This window comes from Idiotropiscis lumnitzeri, chromosome 4, assembly GCF_059441095.1.
Source record: "Idiotropiscis lumnitzeri isolate Australia: NSW breed Sydney's pygmy pipehorse chromosome 4, RoL_Ilum_1.0, whole genome shotgun sequence".
Classification (NCBI taxonomy): Eukaryota; Metazoa; Chordata; class Actinopteri; order Syngnathiformes; family Syngnathidae; genus Idiotropiscis; species Idiotropiscis lumnitzeri.
The window spans coordinates 23,537,240-23,550,551 of NC_142394.1; the positions used below are offsets into that span (position 1 = coordinate 23,537,240).

A 13,312-nucleotide genomic window follows, 5' to 3' on the forward strand; every position below is an offset into this window, starting at 1 on the left:
ATATCAAATTATTAAAATTATTATGATCATTTCACTCCAAGAACTATTTTCAAAAATAAATATATTTTCTATATTCTTTCTTTTCTTTTCCTTGTCAAACACCATGACACATTTTGTCCATTCATGTAAAATTGAAAATTTTGCAGAGTTTGACTTCACTGAATGAAATTTAGTTGGCATGAGGAACTAGACGCACGAAAAAAGTATCAACAAGCCATGCCCGAAAACACAGAGCAAGTCATGCAGTGGGTTTGAAGCTGCCATTTAAGGGTCATTTTGGCCAATAACGTAAATTTCAAGTTAGTCGGCAAAACCACTTCAACCGAACAACATGGACTTTGGTAGAAATGTCGAAAACGGTTAGACCCACAAAAAAAGGAAATATGCCATTTTCGGATGATATTGGCCATTAAAGCAAACGTGAAAATTCAGCCCTTAGAGTCAGTTTGAATTACAGGAGCTACATGAAATTTACTCGTCACATAAATTATAAGTAAACCCACAAAAACCTCTCAAGAAACCATGCCTGCAGAGACAGCAACCTCAAATTAGGGTTTGCCGCCATTTTGGGTCATAATGGCTGTGGACTTAAATTGAAACAACTCAGACAGTTTACTTGTGCAAGAAACTTGGTAGACATGTCTGTTATCAGTAGAACCCCCCCCCCCCAAAGAAAAAGGCTATCTACAGTCGCGATAACCAGAATGAAACAGGAGGTCTGCCATTTTGGTTTGAAACTACCATTTTAGGGTCAAATTGACCATGAACACAAATTTTGAAAATTCACCCCTTGAAGCTAATTTGACTGAGCGACTCTAAACACAGTTGGCATTTCTATGATGAGTAGACCTCTAAAAAATGGAGGAAACACACCGGAAGTGGCAAATTTTGGTTCAAAGGTGCGATTTTGGGGTCATTTTGACCATTAAAGCAAAATTCAATAGTCACCCCCACTTTAGTTTTGCTCCATGCATTTTGGAAGGCACAAATCTGCCATTGTTGGGGCGTGCTGGCAAAGTTTGACATCTTGCCATGAAGCAGGCAACTATAATAAAGTCGGCGTCCCTGAGCCCTAATATTCCAAATATTTCAAATGAATCCTGACACTGTGTAGTGACTGTCTGGAAGTAATACAGCAATTATCAAGCTAAAGTGTGCGCACGATGTGCTAAAATAGTCAAATAATTGGATTTGGAGTATGAAACGTTTAGGGAGAACGTACCTTGTGAAGAAAGTTTATTTGGAGCTAACCTTTGATTAGCGCCAGGAGGCTGAGGCGAAAGGAGCTAATTATTGTCAAGATCAAGCTTTTAGCCGTCTCATTATCCGCTTGTCATCTCCCCTCACTTCCCCACGCTGGATGCGCTCCCCTCGCCTTCGGGAACGCCAACAAGTCTGTTTGGGGGCGTCAATTAGACCCCGTCGACATCCCCACCGCCGCTGTAATGGCGATAACAACGCGTCTAATTGGAGCCACAAAAGTTGCACCATGCTCGACTTTTAGCGAAGATCAGTCACACGCCAGCGTGGTGATTAAAGACGGAGCAAGAAAGGTCACCCCGTCGCGAGCTTTCTCTTATCTTTTTGTTTTTGTTGTTTTGCTTTTTCTGGTTAATAATAATAATATTGTCATAATAATGATAAGTACAAGAATGTTGACGTTGGTGGAGTCTATAATAGGGGAATAAAGCGCATCGCTTATGTTTTCGAGTTACATGTTTTGAAGATACTGACTTGATCATTTTTACATTTTTGCTTAATTTTTACAAGTATTATTTTCTTTCAATTGGGACTTTTATTTGTCAAAAAACACTTTTTGTGGGAAAACAAAACCAATTTACTAAAATACAGCCTTTTTGAGCAAAAACTACTATAGGTATAACCCCCCCCAAAAAATGTTTTTTTTTTATTCAATATTCAGCACATTATATTCTATATATAACTTCCCAAACAATTCTTTCCCACATTTTCAATTTATCACAAAATCTTTCATTTTTAAAAAAAAATATCTTCTCTTAAGATTCAGTATTTTCTCCCCCAAAATATTAGTTTTCCTCATGAATATTCTAAAAAAATAAATGTGTTATATATATATATATATATATATATATATATATACATATATATAAATATATAAAAGACATTTTCTAAAAAAAACTAAACATGATTCTTCAGTCCAGCCCATCAAAAACTCCTCCCCACCCGTCTCCCGCTCCCGCTTCCCCTCCGGCTGTGTGAATATTTGATGGGCGGCGATATGACGCCTCACCTGCAGCTGTGTGAAGAAAAAGAAGAGGAAGAAAAAAAAGACTTATTATTCTTTGATTTGAGCTGGCTCACTCTGCCACTTTCCCACTGTGAATTATTAACCGGGCCGCAGCGAGACGTGCGAGGCGGCGACGTTCGATACGTGATTTTTCCTCACCAAGACACTTCAAAGCCTGTCGACTTTGCGCAAAATATTGCGGCCATCCAACGTGCGTTCCACCACGACTGAGGCTAGTTTGTGTGGCAGAAAGGACAAGAAAAAAACATCAAGGCTCCAAATTGTTATGGCCTCCACCGCCAGATTTTATATGGTCGAAAGAGAGAAAAAGCTATTTTTTGAAAGAGCTACTTTGTTGCCTTTTGTTCAAGCATATTTGATGGTTTCTGTTCTCGATATTTTGACCTGGGAATCGATGCTCATATCGGAAAAACAAAAATCCCGTTATTACACTCTCAGAGTATGAATAGTTCAAAACAATTATCATTAAATTCTGTTTTCATTTGTCCACTTGGTTCTCCGGCAAAATAACAAATTGACTAACTAACTGACAGACCCACCGACTTTTCGACCAATCAACTAATTATTCCTATCAGCCAACTGACTAGCTAACGAACTGGCCAACCAACAAACTAACAAGACTGACTTCTGGAGTGACCAACAGACCTACCGACTCCTCGATCAATCAACTCAATCCAACCTGTCAGTCAACCAACAAAATGAACAACTGACCAACCTACCAATCGGCAGGCTGGTTGACTGACCGGCAAACCAAACTGCCAACCGAATGACAGATAGACTGACCAAATCACTGAGCAATCGACCTGGCGACAGACTGACTAACTAACAAACTGACTGAGCAACAATATTTTTATTGTATAAAATTTAAATTAACAATTTGACAAAACAGCAGCTAACTGGTTAGTGCGATGGCCTCACAGTACAGAGGTACAGGGTTTCATTCCGGCTCCGGCCTTCCTGTGTGGAGTTTGTATGTTGTCCCCGTGCCTGCGTGGGTTTTCTCCGGGTACTCCAGTTTCCTCCCACATTCCAAAAACATGCAAGGTAGTTTAATTGGACAGACTGAATTGCCTTGGTTTGTTTGTGAGCATGGATGGTTGTTCGTCTTTGCGTGCCCTGTGATTGGCTGGCGACCAGTTCAGGGTGGACCCCGCCTACTGCCTAAAGATAGCTGCGATAGGCTCCAGCAAGCTCGTGACCCTCGTGAGGAGAAGCGGCTCAGATTGATGGATGGATGGAAGATGGATGGATGCAATTTGACAAAACATTGTGAACAGGACCTTTCTTTCTGAGACTACTGCCAAAGAGGACTTAGTGTCAGCAGCCTCCACGGATATCCGAGACCTTATAATAAGGCTGGTATCGACCTGATACCGATATGTATCCGGGCAAAGCTCATTATTTCAACTATTAACAACTGCAGCTTGCCTTTCCTGGTTTTTATATTTTCCTTTTTTATTCTCTCACTCTCACGAAATGAGCTCGGCGCTGCGACCTTCTGGCCCGGGCGAACATTTGCTTTAAATCAGTCGATATGGCGGCGGCTTTCAGCGAAGGCGGTGATTATTTCGCTCTTTGCGCCGAGGCCTCGGCGAGACGGTGGAAAACAACATTGATGTGGCACAAAAGACGAGCGAGAGGGGGAGGCTTCATGGACAAAAGGTCAGCGTCTCTTTGTGATGGGGGGGCCGCGCCACGCTCGCCCTCGTGCGCCATTTATTGCTCGTCGATGTCGCCTACAGCTCCGACATTAGCGCTAAATACCTCGCCTTTGCCGTTGCTGGCTTCGTTTGTCGCTTGGCTTCCTTGCTTCCCTGGCGACAAAAACAACATTTAACGCACATACCAACATTTGTACAAGCGGAAAATAGCGTCTAATACAGTTGTCGCTAAAGTTGAGAAAAAATCCATTCCAGCAGCGGAAAGGCAGATGAGACGTTGGGCTGCCAATTGATGCAGCGCGAGTTCTTACAACCGATCAACAAATAAAGGCAAAAAAGTCGTACTAGCATCTCTAAATTGTATTTATGATAATGTAGTAAAACAATTTTAATTCATTTGGTGAGCTTGCTTGTAATTCTAAACACTCATTTTCAATTACAATGAATGGAATCCAATTACTTTAAAATTGATTTTATATTTTACATTGGGTGACATGTTCGCTTATGGATGAAAGAATAATAAAAACAATGACAATCAGTTCTTTTGTATGACAATTGCCGAAGAACCAACTGACCAGTCTCCTATAATTTTGTATTTGTTGATTAGTTGGTTGGGGGGTGGGGCGAATGCTTAATGGCTTTTCACTTCATTTCAAATGGGAAAATGTATTCGATATGAGTAAATTTACATTACGAGCTCGGACATGGACTGAATTACACTCGTAGATCAAGCCACCTGCATAATTGGTTGCTGTACCTAATGAAGGGGCCTTGGGGGTGTAGTGGCCCCATCAAAGCTGCTTGCGTCTCCCAGGGATGACATCACATCGTTCACGCCACCACTCGCCGGGCCTCCAGTCACGTTTGCACGCTGGCAATTAGATTGGGATGTTTTGTAGCGCCCCCCTTGTCGCCCCCCCGGCCAACGGGGGGACACTGATGAAAACTAATGCTCTAATTTGGTTGCCATATTGCCACCTGACTATTAGATTTTTGCCCTTTGTCCCACTCACCAGCCACTGTGCTGCTCGGCTAACGCAATTAGCCACCGCCGCTGTGTTATTGCTTCATGTTCGCACCCAGAGGACACTTTTCATAATAAGATGAGGAAGAGGAGGAAGAAGAGGGTTGAGGGTGGGGGTCTCCGGGCGTGTGGGGGCGGGCGGTTCGATTACACTGGAACAAACACGTATGATTCATGTTGAGCACAAGGAAAACCCCAACAATGAGTGCAAATAACAAATGCAAAATAATCAAACTTTATCAAAAACTATGGGATGGATTTCTGGTAACGACCATTTTTTCAAAAGCTTTTCATCAACATGTTACATTTATTTTGTTTCAATGTATATTTGAGCAAAAAAAAAAAAGATTTAAATCAACCTTCAGGATTTAATTGGTTACGTTTACGTTTTATTGTTGAAGTATTCCTCTAGTGAATAAAATGAATGTGTAATTTTAATTAGCATACTTATAAATTATATTTAAAAAAAAAAAACATTTTGACCAGAGGCGGAATCAAACCCTGTAACCTCTGGACTGTGAGGCCATCGTGCTAACCTTTGACCAGCTCGGAGCAGGTCTAAATTGTGGCGCTGGTGGTGTAAAACAATTTTGCTAAATTTCATTGTGGACAGGCAGACAGATCCTGTGCTCTCCAAGTATTTGTGGTGGATGTTACCATACATGTATTTCATTCATAAATATAAGAACAGCGTGTTTCAAGCCCGCTGAAGGAATTAAAAACTGCGCGCAGCGCTCCTGCATTGGGATAATGAGTGGAGCCGTTTTTCATTGGCCAGGAATAAAGTCGGTTGTGTTCACTCCCACAACGGCGCAATTAAATTGGACGTGTACTTCTATATTTCCTTAATATGATTTTAAATTGGTTTTAGATCATTTTTTAAATTTTTATTTCCATTACTTTTCATTCTCTATATTTGTACGTTTATTTTAATCAATATTAGTTTCATTTTCATTATTTTCTTTTTATCTGATTGTTGGCTGTTGTTAAGCCCTCGTACAAGTATCAAACCCTCACATCTTTCTACACTTGGTTTTATTGTATAGCATTCTTTTTTTATTATTATTAGCAGTCAATACAACTCGCGTATAAAGTGTAACCCGCAGATGAGATCAGCGCCCACCGTGCAGCAATCGTTACAAATGGCATCCAGACTGTGTAAACTTTTGTGTTCTTCTCTGCCTGGATGAACATAAAACGTCAATAAAGTGCAACAAAAGCTACTTTTTGCTTAAATCTTCCCTTTGTTGCTCCTGAGGGGCTGCAATATCAACACCAGTCTTTGCCAATAAACACTCACATGCAGGCGCACACGCGTGCACACACATGCACAGGTCGAGTGTGCGCCTTAAGGCAGGTCTGTTCAATACGTTATGAATACTTGATGCCATTGTGCATTATTCAAGCATCGTGATAATGTCAGTTAAGATTACTTTTTTTTTTTATTTTAATCATGTCTTTTAGAGGACACGCCTTCCTCCCCCTTGAAATACACCCACAAATCACCGGATGAGGAAAACTTAGATAATCCTCAACAAAAGGACAAAGGAAGTCTGACAAATAAAGGCGGAAGCTCACAAATAAAAGTCAATACAATTCACGTACGATTTGTGGCATTATTAAACTATGTCAAAAGTTATTCAGGTCTGACTAGTTTTTCAAATAGGAGTGAAGAACAATGCTAAAATATTTATCTAGGATGATTTCAAACGAAAAAATGAAAAATAATTCATGTTTTGTTAAGTGGCATTTGTGATCCAGTACCGTGAATTTTATCAGTAAAATTAAAAAAGTAATTTTATTAATGCATCTGTGTGATTGACTAAAGTTAAGTTTTATTTTAAAAAAAATCTAAATGTCAAAAATTAATTGAAGCGATGAAGGTGTGATCAGCCAGTTATGATTCAGCTATGAAATCTGCCTAGCAACAAGCTAGCTGAAAAGCATTCATGACATTTGCATTAATTTCACCCAGGAAAAGATGATTTGGCATATGAGCGTTTTGCATTACAAACAATGTAACGCATGTCCTGCACATACATTGAATCAGATGTATTATTTTGCATAGTAAGCCAGAAGATTGTAATCACACGAGATCTTCATAGTCACGACCAAACCTAGAGTGACGTCGATGATGATGACGATGAAAATAACCATGATGAGCCAGCCCTTCACGGCCACGTACGCATCAAGCAAGACGTTAAGCCCGGGCCTAATGTGCCGTATCCATCAAAACGCGGCTAATGGCCACATTTCATGCGTGTCCATCCTCCACTGGGAAGAAGAAAATAAAACACACAAACACTCAACTACCGTGACCTCATTTATGTATTTATTTATGGACACGCGAAGATTAATGATGGAAAAAGACAGTTGGAGCGCAAAGGCGGCGCAACACACGCTTGCGGTCTACTTATGACTGTCTTGTTCGTATACGTTGTGCATTAAAATAACATAAATCATTTGGAATTACGCAGTAAACAGAAATGACTGTGATATTTTAGTGCTTCATTTGTTCAAATTTGGCAATTTGTACCCACTTATGACCACTGTTTCAACACAATACTCACACTTTTAATGTTGTATTAAATTGCAATTTCTGTAGAAATTGCAAGTGAACGCTGAGAAGCTGACGCGGTTAAAATGCTGCGGAAGATTAAACTTAACATTTAACGTTTCATCGTAAAATGTGAGACTGAAAAAAAGAAGAATTTAATTCATTTTGGTGTGTTTGTAAAAGTGTCTCCATGAATTTCAGGTTTTGGGCATGGAAAATGTTGGAATTTTGGGGAATATGGCATAAATTGTAATGTGTGAAATTGGAATAATCTGAAAATGTGGAAGACTGAAAAATGTGGGAATTCCTGGAATGTGGTATTGTAAATATAATTCCAATAGTGTCACAAAAGACGTGACCATTTTCAAGTTGCAATGGTTTGAGTCTGTGGAGATTAGGAAGAAGGAGATCAGATGGTCAAATGTCTGCATTCATTTGGGAATGCTGAATCGGAAAAATTAGAGAATTTGGACACAGATAAAACGGGTTCCAGGATTTGATCAACATTTTGAAGTAGAAGGGTTTCCAATCGGTCAAGGAATGCGGAAGCGGAGTTTAATTCGTAAAATCGTTTGATTTGGGGATTTGAATGTGATGAAGTGGGAATTTGCGGAATGCGGTCGTTTCCAAGATGTCCGACAAAAAGCTTAACATTCTGCAGTGTGAATTGTTTGAATGTGTTCAGAAAAGAGAAAAGTCAATGTGTAAAATTTCTTCATTAATTTTGGAACGTAGACATGGAAAATGGCCGGCAGCCCTCGTGAGGGTAAGCGGCTCAGAAAACGGATGGATGTATATGGAAAATGTGTAATCCTGAAAAATGTGGACATTTGGGAAACTAAATAGTTAAAGATATCATGAATGAAATGAAATTAAATCGGTTAAGAATTGTGGAAAACGAAGGTTGATACATAAAATGTGGAATAATGAAATTGAAGGAATTAAACAGCCTCGAGTTGAATGACAAGGTAACATTCTTGTTGAATGTCTCATTCACTTGATTGTTGTGTGTGGAAAATATTTTTAGACAAGCACGCGCAAGTCCTGCATTTTTTTTTTTGTTGAGACATTTAAATGGTTTGAATTCGTTGTAAAATAAAAGCTGAAGAAAGTGGGTGTAATATTAAAATAAAAGACTTGACAAAAGAGACTAAAGTATGTGAATGCTCTTCAGAATTCTCAAAACAATATTTACATTTTCAAATCATGACACAACACCACAAACCCAAGTCAGATCTCACCTTATAAACTACACGTAACGCTTTCGACATAAAAGATACAGTAAGTAATTTGAAAAAAAAAACTAAACAAAACTGCGAACCCTGTAAGATGATTGACAGGATGACGTGACGCTGCCTTTAAAGAGGAGCCGAGATGTGTTGGATGGAAATGAGGATGAATTTCCATCTCTGGAAATACATACGCTCCACATCATAAATGCACATTCATATGGAAATCCTGTGTTATTTGCATTTCAGATGAATGCTGAAACACGCACGCACACATGCATACACGCACACGCATGCATACAAGTGCACACGGCATGTCATTTGCAACGAAAGCTGCTCTCAAGTGTCGTTAATAAACACGCAAATCTCGACGGGTTTGCGACGCGTGACCTTGCAGCTTCTAGCGAGCACTCATTTAAAAAAATACATTGTATTACTATTTTTTTAATATAAAAAGAGACTGCCTATTCTATTAATATATTCTATAAATGTATTATTTTTCTTTATTTCATTATATCTTGAAAAATAAACCTCACTATCATAAACCTCTGTCATTTCAGACATCAATTGTTTCATTTTAAAAAAAGCAGCTTGACTTCTTTAATTCATTATATTTTTAATCAATTCATTGATTTAATTAAAAAAAGAAATCACCCTATTTTTATAATACTGATTTTAAAGTTGAATATTTTTCATTTATTTCCAGGCTTCATTGTTAATTTAAAAAGTAAACATTTCTCATTGTTTTTATATTTAATTCACTTAAATGATGATAAAAAATATAAAACAATAAAAAAAAATATAAAAAATATAAACTGAAATTATTTTAGTTCAAGAAATATGATGAAACATTTTTTTATAAATCTATTCAATTAACTCAATGACATTATTTGTAGAACTCACAAAATTTTCATTGTTTTATTTTATTTTTTTCCATTACATTTTTTGGGGGGTTAAAAAAAAGCATTTAAAGCATTAAAAAAATGTCGTATTTATATTTCCGTTGTACAATTTTGGATTTGTTTTAATTTGATAGTTTCATCGAAATTCATTAAATGTTGCTCTTTTCCCACATTTGTTTTCTTTCTATAGTTCCGCCCACCTCATTTGCATATTATAGGATCCTCCAAATCGAAAGCAGAACATTCAGGAACACGTCGCCAGAGAAATGAAGCGGCAAAATTAAAGGAGCTGGTTGGGGCGCAGGGTTAATCAGTTGTTATTGATCCTATTTATTTATATTTATAATACCTACTACAATTGTTATTTTTGGTGTGAAAAAATATATAATAGAGTCTAAAAAAAAAAAGCCCAATTGCGGCTTAATCGCCTCCTTTAAGCCGAGCGACTCTTGTGGGAGGACGCTTTCCGCAGCCGAGAACAAAAAAGCCATCCATGAGGAGCCATCGGGGACCCTTCCCACAATGCACTCGGGTGGGAATTGTGGGAAGATGTTTGCAGCCTTCGCTGGTCATCCGCTGGTGGCGAGGGCCAAGGGGATGTTTTTTTTAACAGCGCGTTTCTGCGCGGGAATTGAAATGAGCTTCTTCCCACGAGATGGGGCCGACGATGGGAATAAGGACGGGAGTAGAGGGGGTGCAAGTGGGGGCGCTCCAATTATTTCTTGGTGGGAAAACACTTGAGGAAAGACACAAGATGAAAGGAGATCAAAACGCTCTTTTTTTGTGGCGTTATCATAAACACAGAACTCGCAGAGGACAACACAAGTGTTGTGTCGAGAGTACTCATCACATACAACGCAGCTGACTATTCTTGCTGCTTTTTGTTCTATTCAAATCGCTTTTGATAACATACTATTGGATTTATTTGTAGGTTTCCATGCATATATGTCCATATTATGTGGGTAACAGTTTTTCTTTGGGTGTCTGTGCAGTTACCCACTGCCTAATTTAACTGCCAACACTTTTTTTCCACTCAAAGCACTGATTGCTACATTCATAATTTCCGAAGAACAACACACATTTTTTTGCAACAAAATAATCAAAAATAATGCCAACCTATTACACACTGATTCATAAAAACTACCAAAAAAAATTTCATATTTCTAGACTTGTTATTCGACCAGAAGCAGAAACAACTGTTCGTGCAATACGTGACAAAACTTGCAGCCAACGAGGTGAAGCCAACTTCAATTCATTCCAAATACAGTAACAAGCGGACATCAGTGCCTTGGAACACTTTTATTTTTACATTGTTTGTGGTAGCGCATGATGACGTGGCGACTGACTTGACTCATTGTCCCGATTGGAAGTTGGAGCACAGTTTAAGTTTCCCGAGTGCTTATATAATATAATATAATATAATATAATATATATATACACACACACACGCACGCACACACACATATATGTAACAACTACAATTAAAGCTATGCAGCATCACACTAAAGCTAAGTTATCATTGTAAGCATACCAATTATCCAAATGTATTGAATTTAGGCTTCATCTATTTTAGGTTGCAGGGAGATTGACGGCAGCGACTCTACTTAGAGCAGGAAGAAACCAACAGAAATAAGACACCCTAAGAGTAATTAGCCGAAATATGCGAACTTTTATATTTATATATAATAAACTTCTTCATATTTAGAACATTCAAATTTTCTTTTAACAGTATTCGCGTTGGTATCAGTGTCAAAAATTGGTGCCCGTTAGGCTCAACGTTGGCGGCAGATATGACCCACAAAAAAATGTCTGAGATCTCAGAAAAACAATAACAAAAAATGATTTGTCCCCCGCCCCCTCCATCAAAAAAATAAATAACGGTCCTTCCAACCTTCCAGGGAAATAGGTGGCCACGGAAATCCCAACGTCACTTATCGAAGTCCCACGAGGGATCCGATCCACTGTCAGTGCCGATTAATCCTGAGACGATTCTATAAGACCCCCCCATCACCCCGAAAAAAAAACAACCTGCACGAAACATGCAAAGCATTTACTCAATGTGGCCCCAAAAACAATATTGTGATAATCGAATTGAATAAAAAAAAATGCGGGTACCGAACTCGCATGGAGTACACAGCGTAAGGCCCCCCCGTGAGTCTGTTAGCTTAGCTCACGAGGTAGTGCACCTGCTCGGAGTGCTTGTGCGGGTCCAATAGTTTACATTTTTTTTAGCAACAGTTATATTTCACCGTTACCTTATAACAATCTCAACGTTCAAAGAACTTCATTGCTGACTTTTTTTTTTACAGTTACACATCAAGTGATACATTGACAGACGAATGCTAGTCGGGCACATTCGACTAAAACACTCACCAGGATTGATAGTCTTCAAAAAAACTCTCCAACTTGACATGGCTGAAGAACACCACAGGATTCGAACTCCATTCCCTCACAACTTACACAAAACAAAATCAAGGCACCCATTTTTGTCAATTCAGAGCACTTTGTCGAAAGTTCTCTCTCTCTCTCTCGTACGAGCGGTGACGTCATCTCACGCTGAGGTGCGTTCTTGGTACATAGGAAATAACAACACCGCTCATGAAAACATCATATTAACAGAAAATAAGAATAAAATAAATATACTTTGCCAAAACATGGGTTACATACACAACATTAATTGCAGCATAGAATTTGCTGACTAATATTCCTCTCTGTTGATAAAATATGTTTACTCACAATTTTTTATTTTTTGGTGTTTATTTAATTTCAAATCGATTCCTTAGGTTATTATGCGCTGTATACAATACTGCTGTTTGTCGCTGCCGATAGCATAGCAGCATTAAAGCTAACTTCATGTTTCTTCATATCTTCAAGACAATAAAGAGCAAACCACCTGAGCGCCACCTGTGTCATCCCACAATGCCTTCCTTAGCCGTTCCGTCACCCAATTAGTGAAGCCTCCCAGGATGCACTGCAGCATTTGTCTCCATTAGCAATGCAGGTTATTGGTGGGGGTCGGCATGGAGGGGGGGGTTCTTAAAAAACTTCTCTGATGCAATTAGGAGGCGAGCGAGGGCGGCGTGTGCCGACCCACCGGCGAGGGAATCCTGAGTGGCGAGAATCTCCCTTGCCTCGCCGCTGACTTCAGCAAACGTAATAAATCACCTGCGCTCGCCATCGATTAGCACGCCGCCTACGACCGCGCTCTGACTGCCGCTAACTTAGCGGGGCAGCGCTTACGCCATTAGCCAGACGCTCCTCTGAGGCAAAGTTGCTTAAAAAGTGCCACAAGAAGGTTGGATATGCGCAAGCAGAAGGATGCACTTTTTTTTTTTCCTTCACAGGAAGTTCAAAGCCTCGAAGTTGCTATTGACTCCAACCGCAGCTTTCCATTGAGACTTCATCCAGATGGCGATATAGAAAAACTATTTATTTCTCGTTAGGCAATCAAGACCGTCTCTTAGCAGCACCGCCATCAGGTTGCAATTATCGAATCTATCGATACCAACGTATCCAAAAACGTCATCTAGAGCAACTTATAATCAATTTTTATCTATTAACCTGATAAAACATTGAGAGCAAATGCATCCTATTCACCACAGACGCTGATTATTGAACGTAAACTGTGCGCATAGCTCGACAACTGATTTAA

At 39.2% G+C, this 13,312-nt stretch overlaps 1 long non-coding RNA gene across 1 annotated transcript in view; it reads right to left on the bottom strand.

The window, feature by feature from the left end:
- Positions 1-12,599, bottom strand: part of LOC148338642 (uncharacterized) — a 43,529-nt gene extending 30,930 nt beyond the window's left edge. The window contains exons 1-2 of the long non-coding RNA XR_015842993.1: positions 12,554-12,599; positions 12,034-12,228 (exon numbers count right to left, since the gene is read on the bottom strand). This is a non-coding gene — a long non-coding RNA (uncharacterized LOC148338642). The remainder of the gene's footprint in view (positions 1-12,033; positions 12,229-12,553) is intronic.
- Between the last annotated feature and the right edge of the window lie 713 nt (positions 12,600-13,312).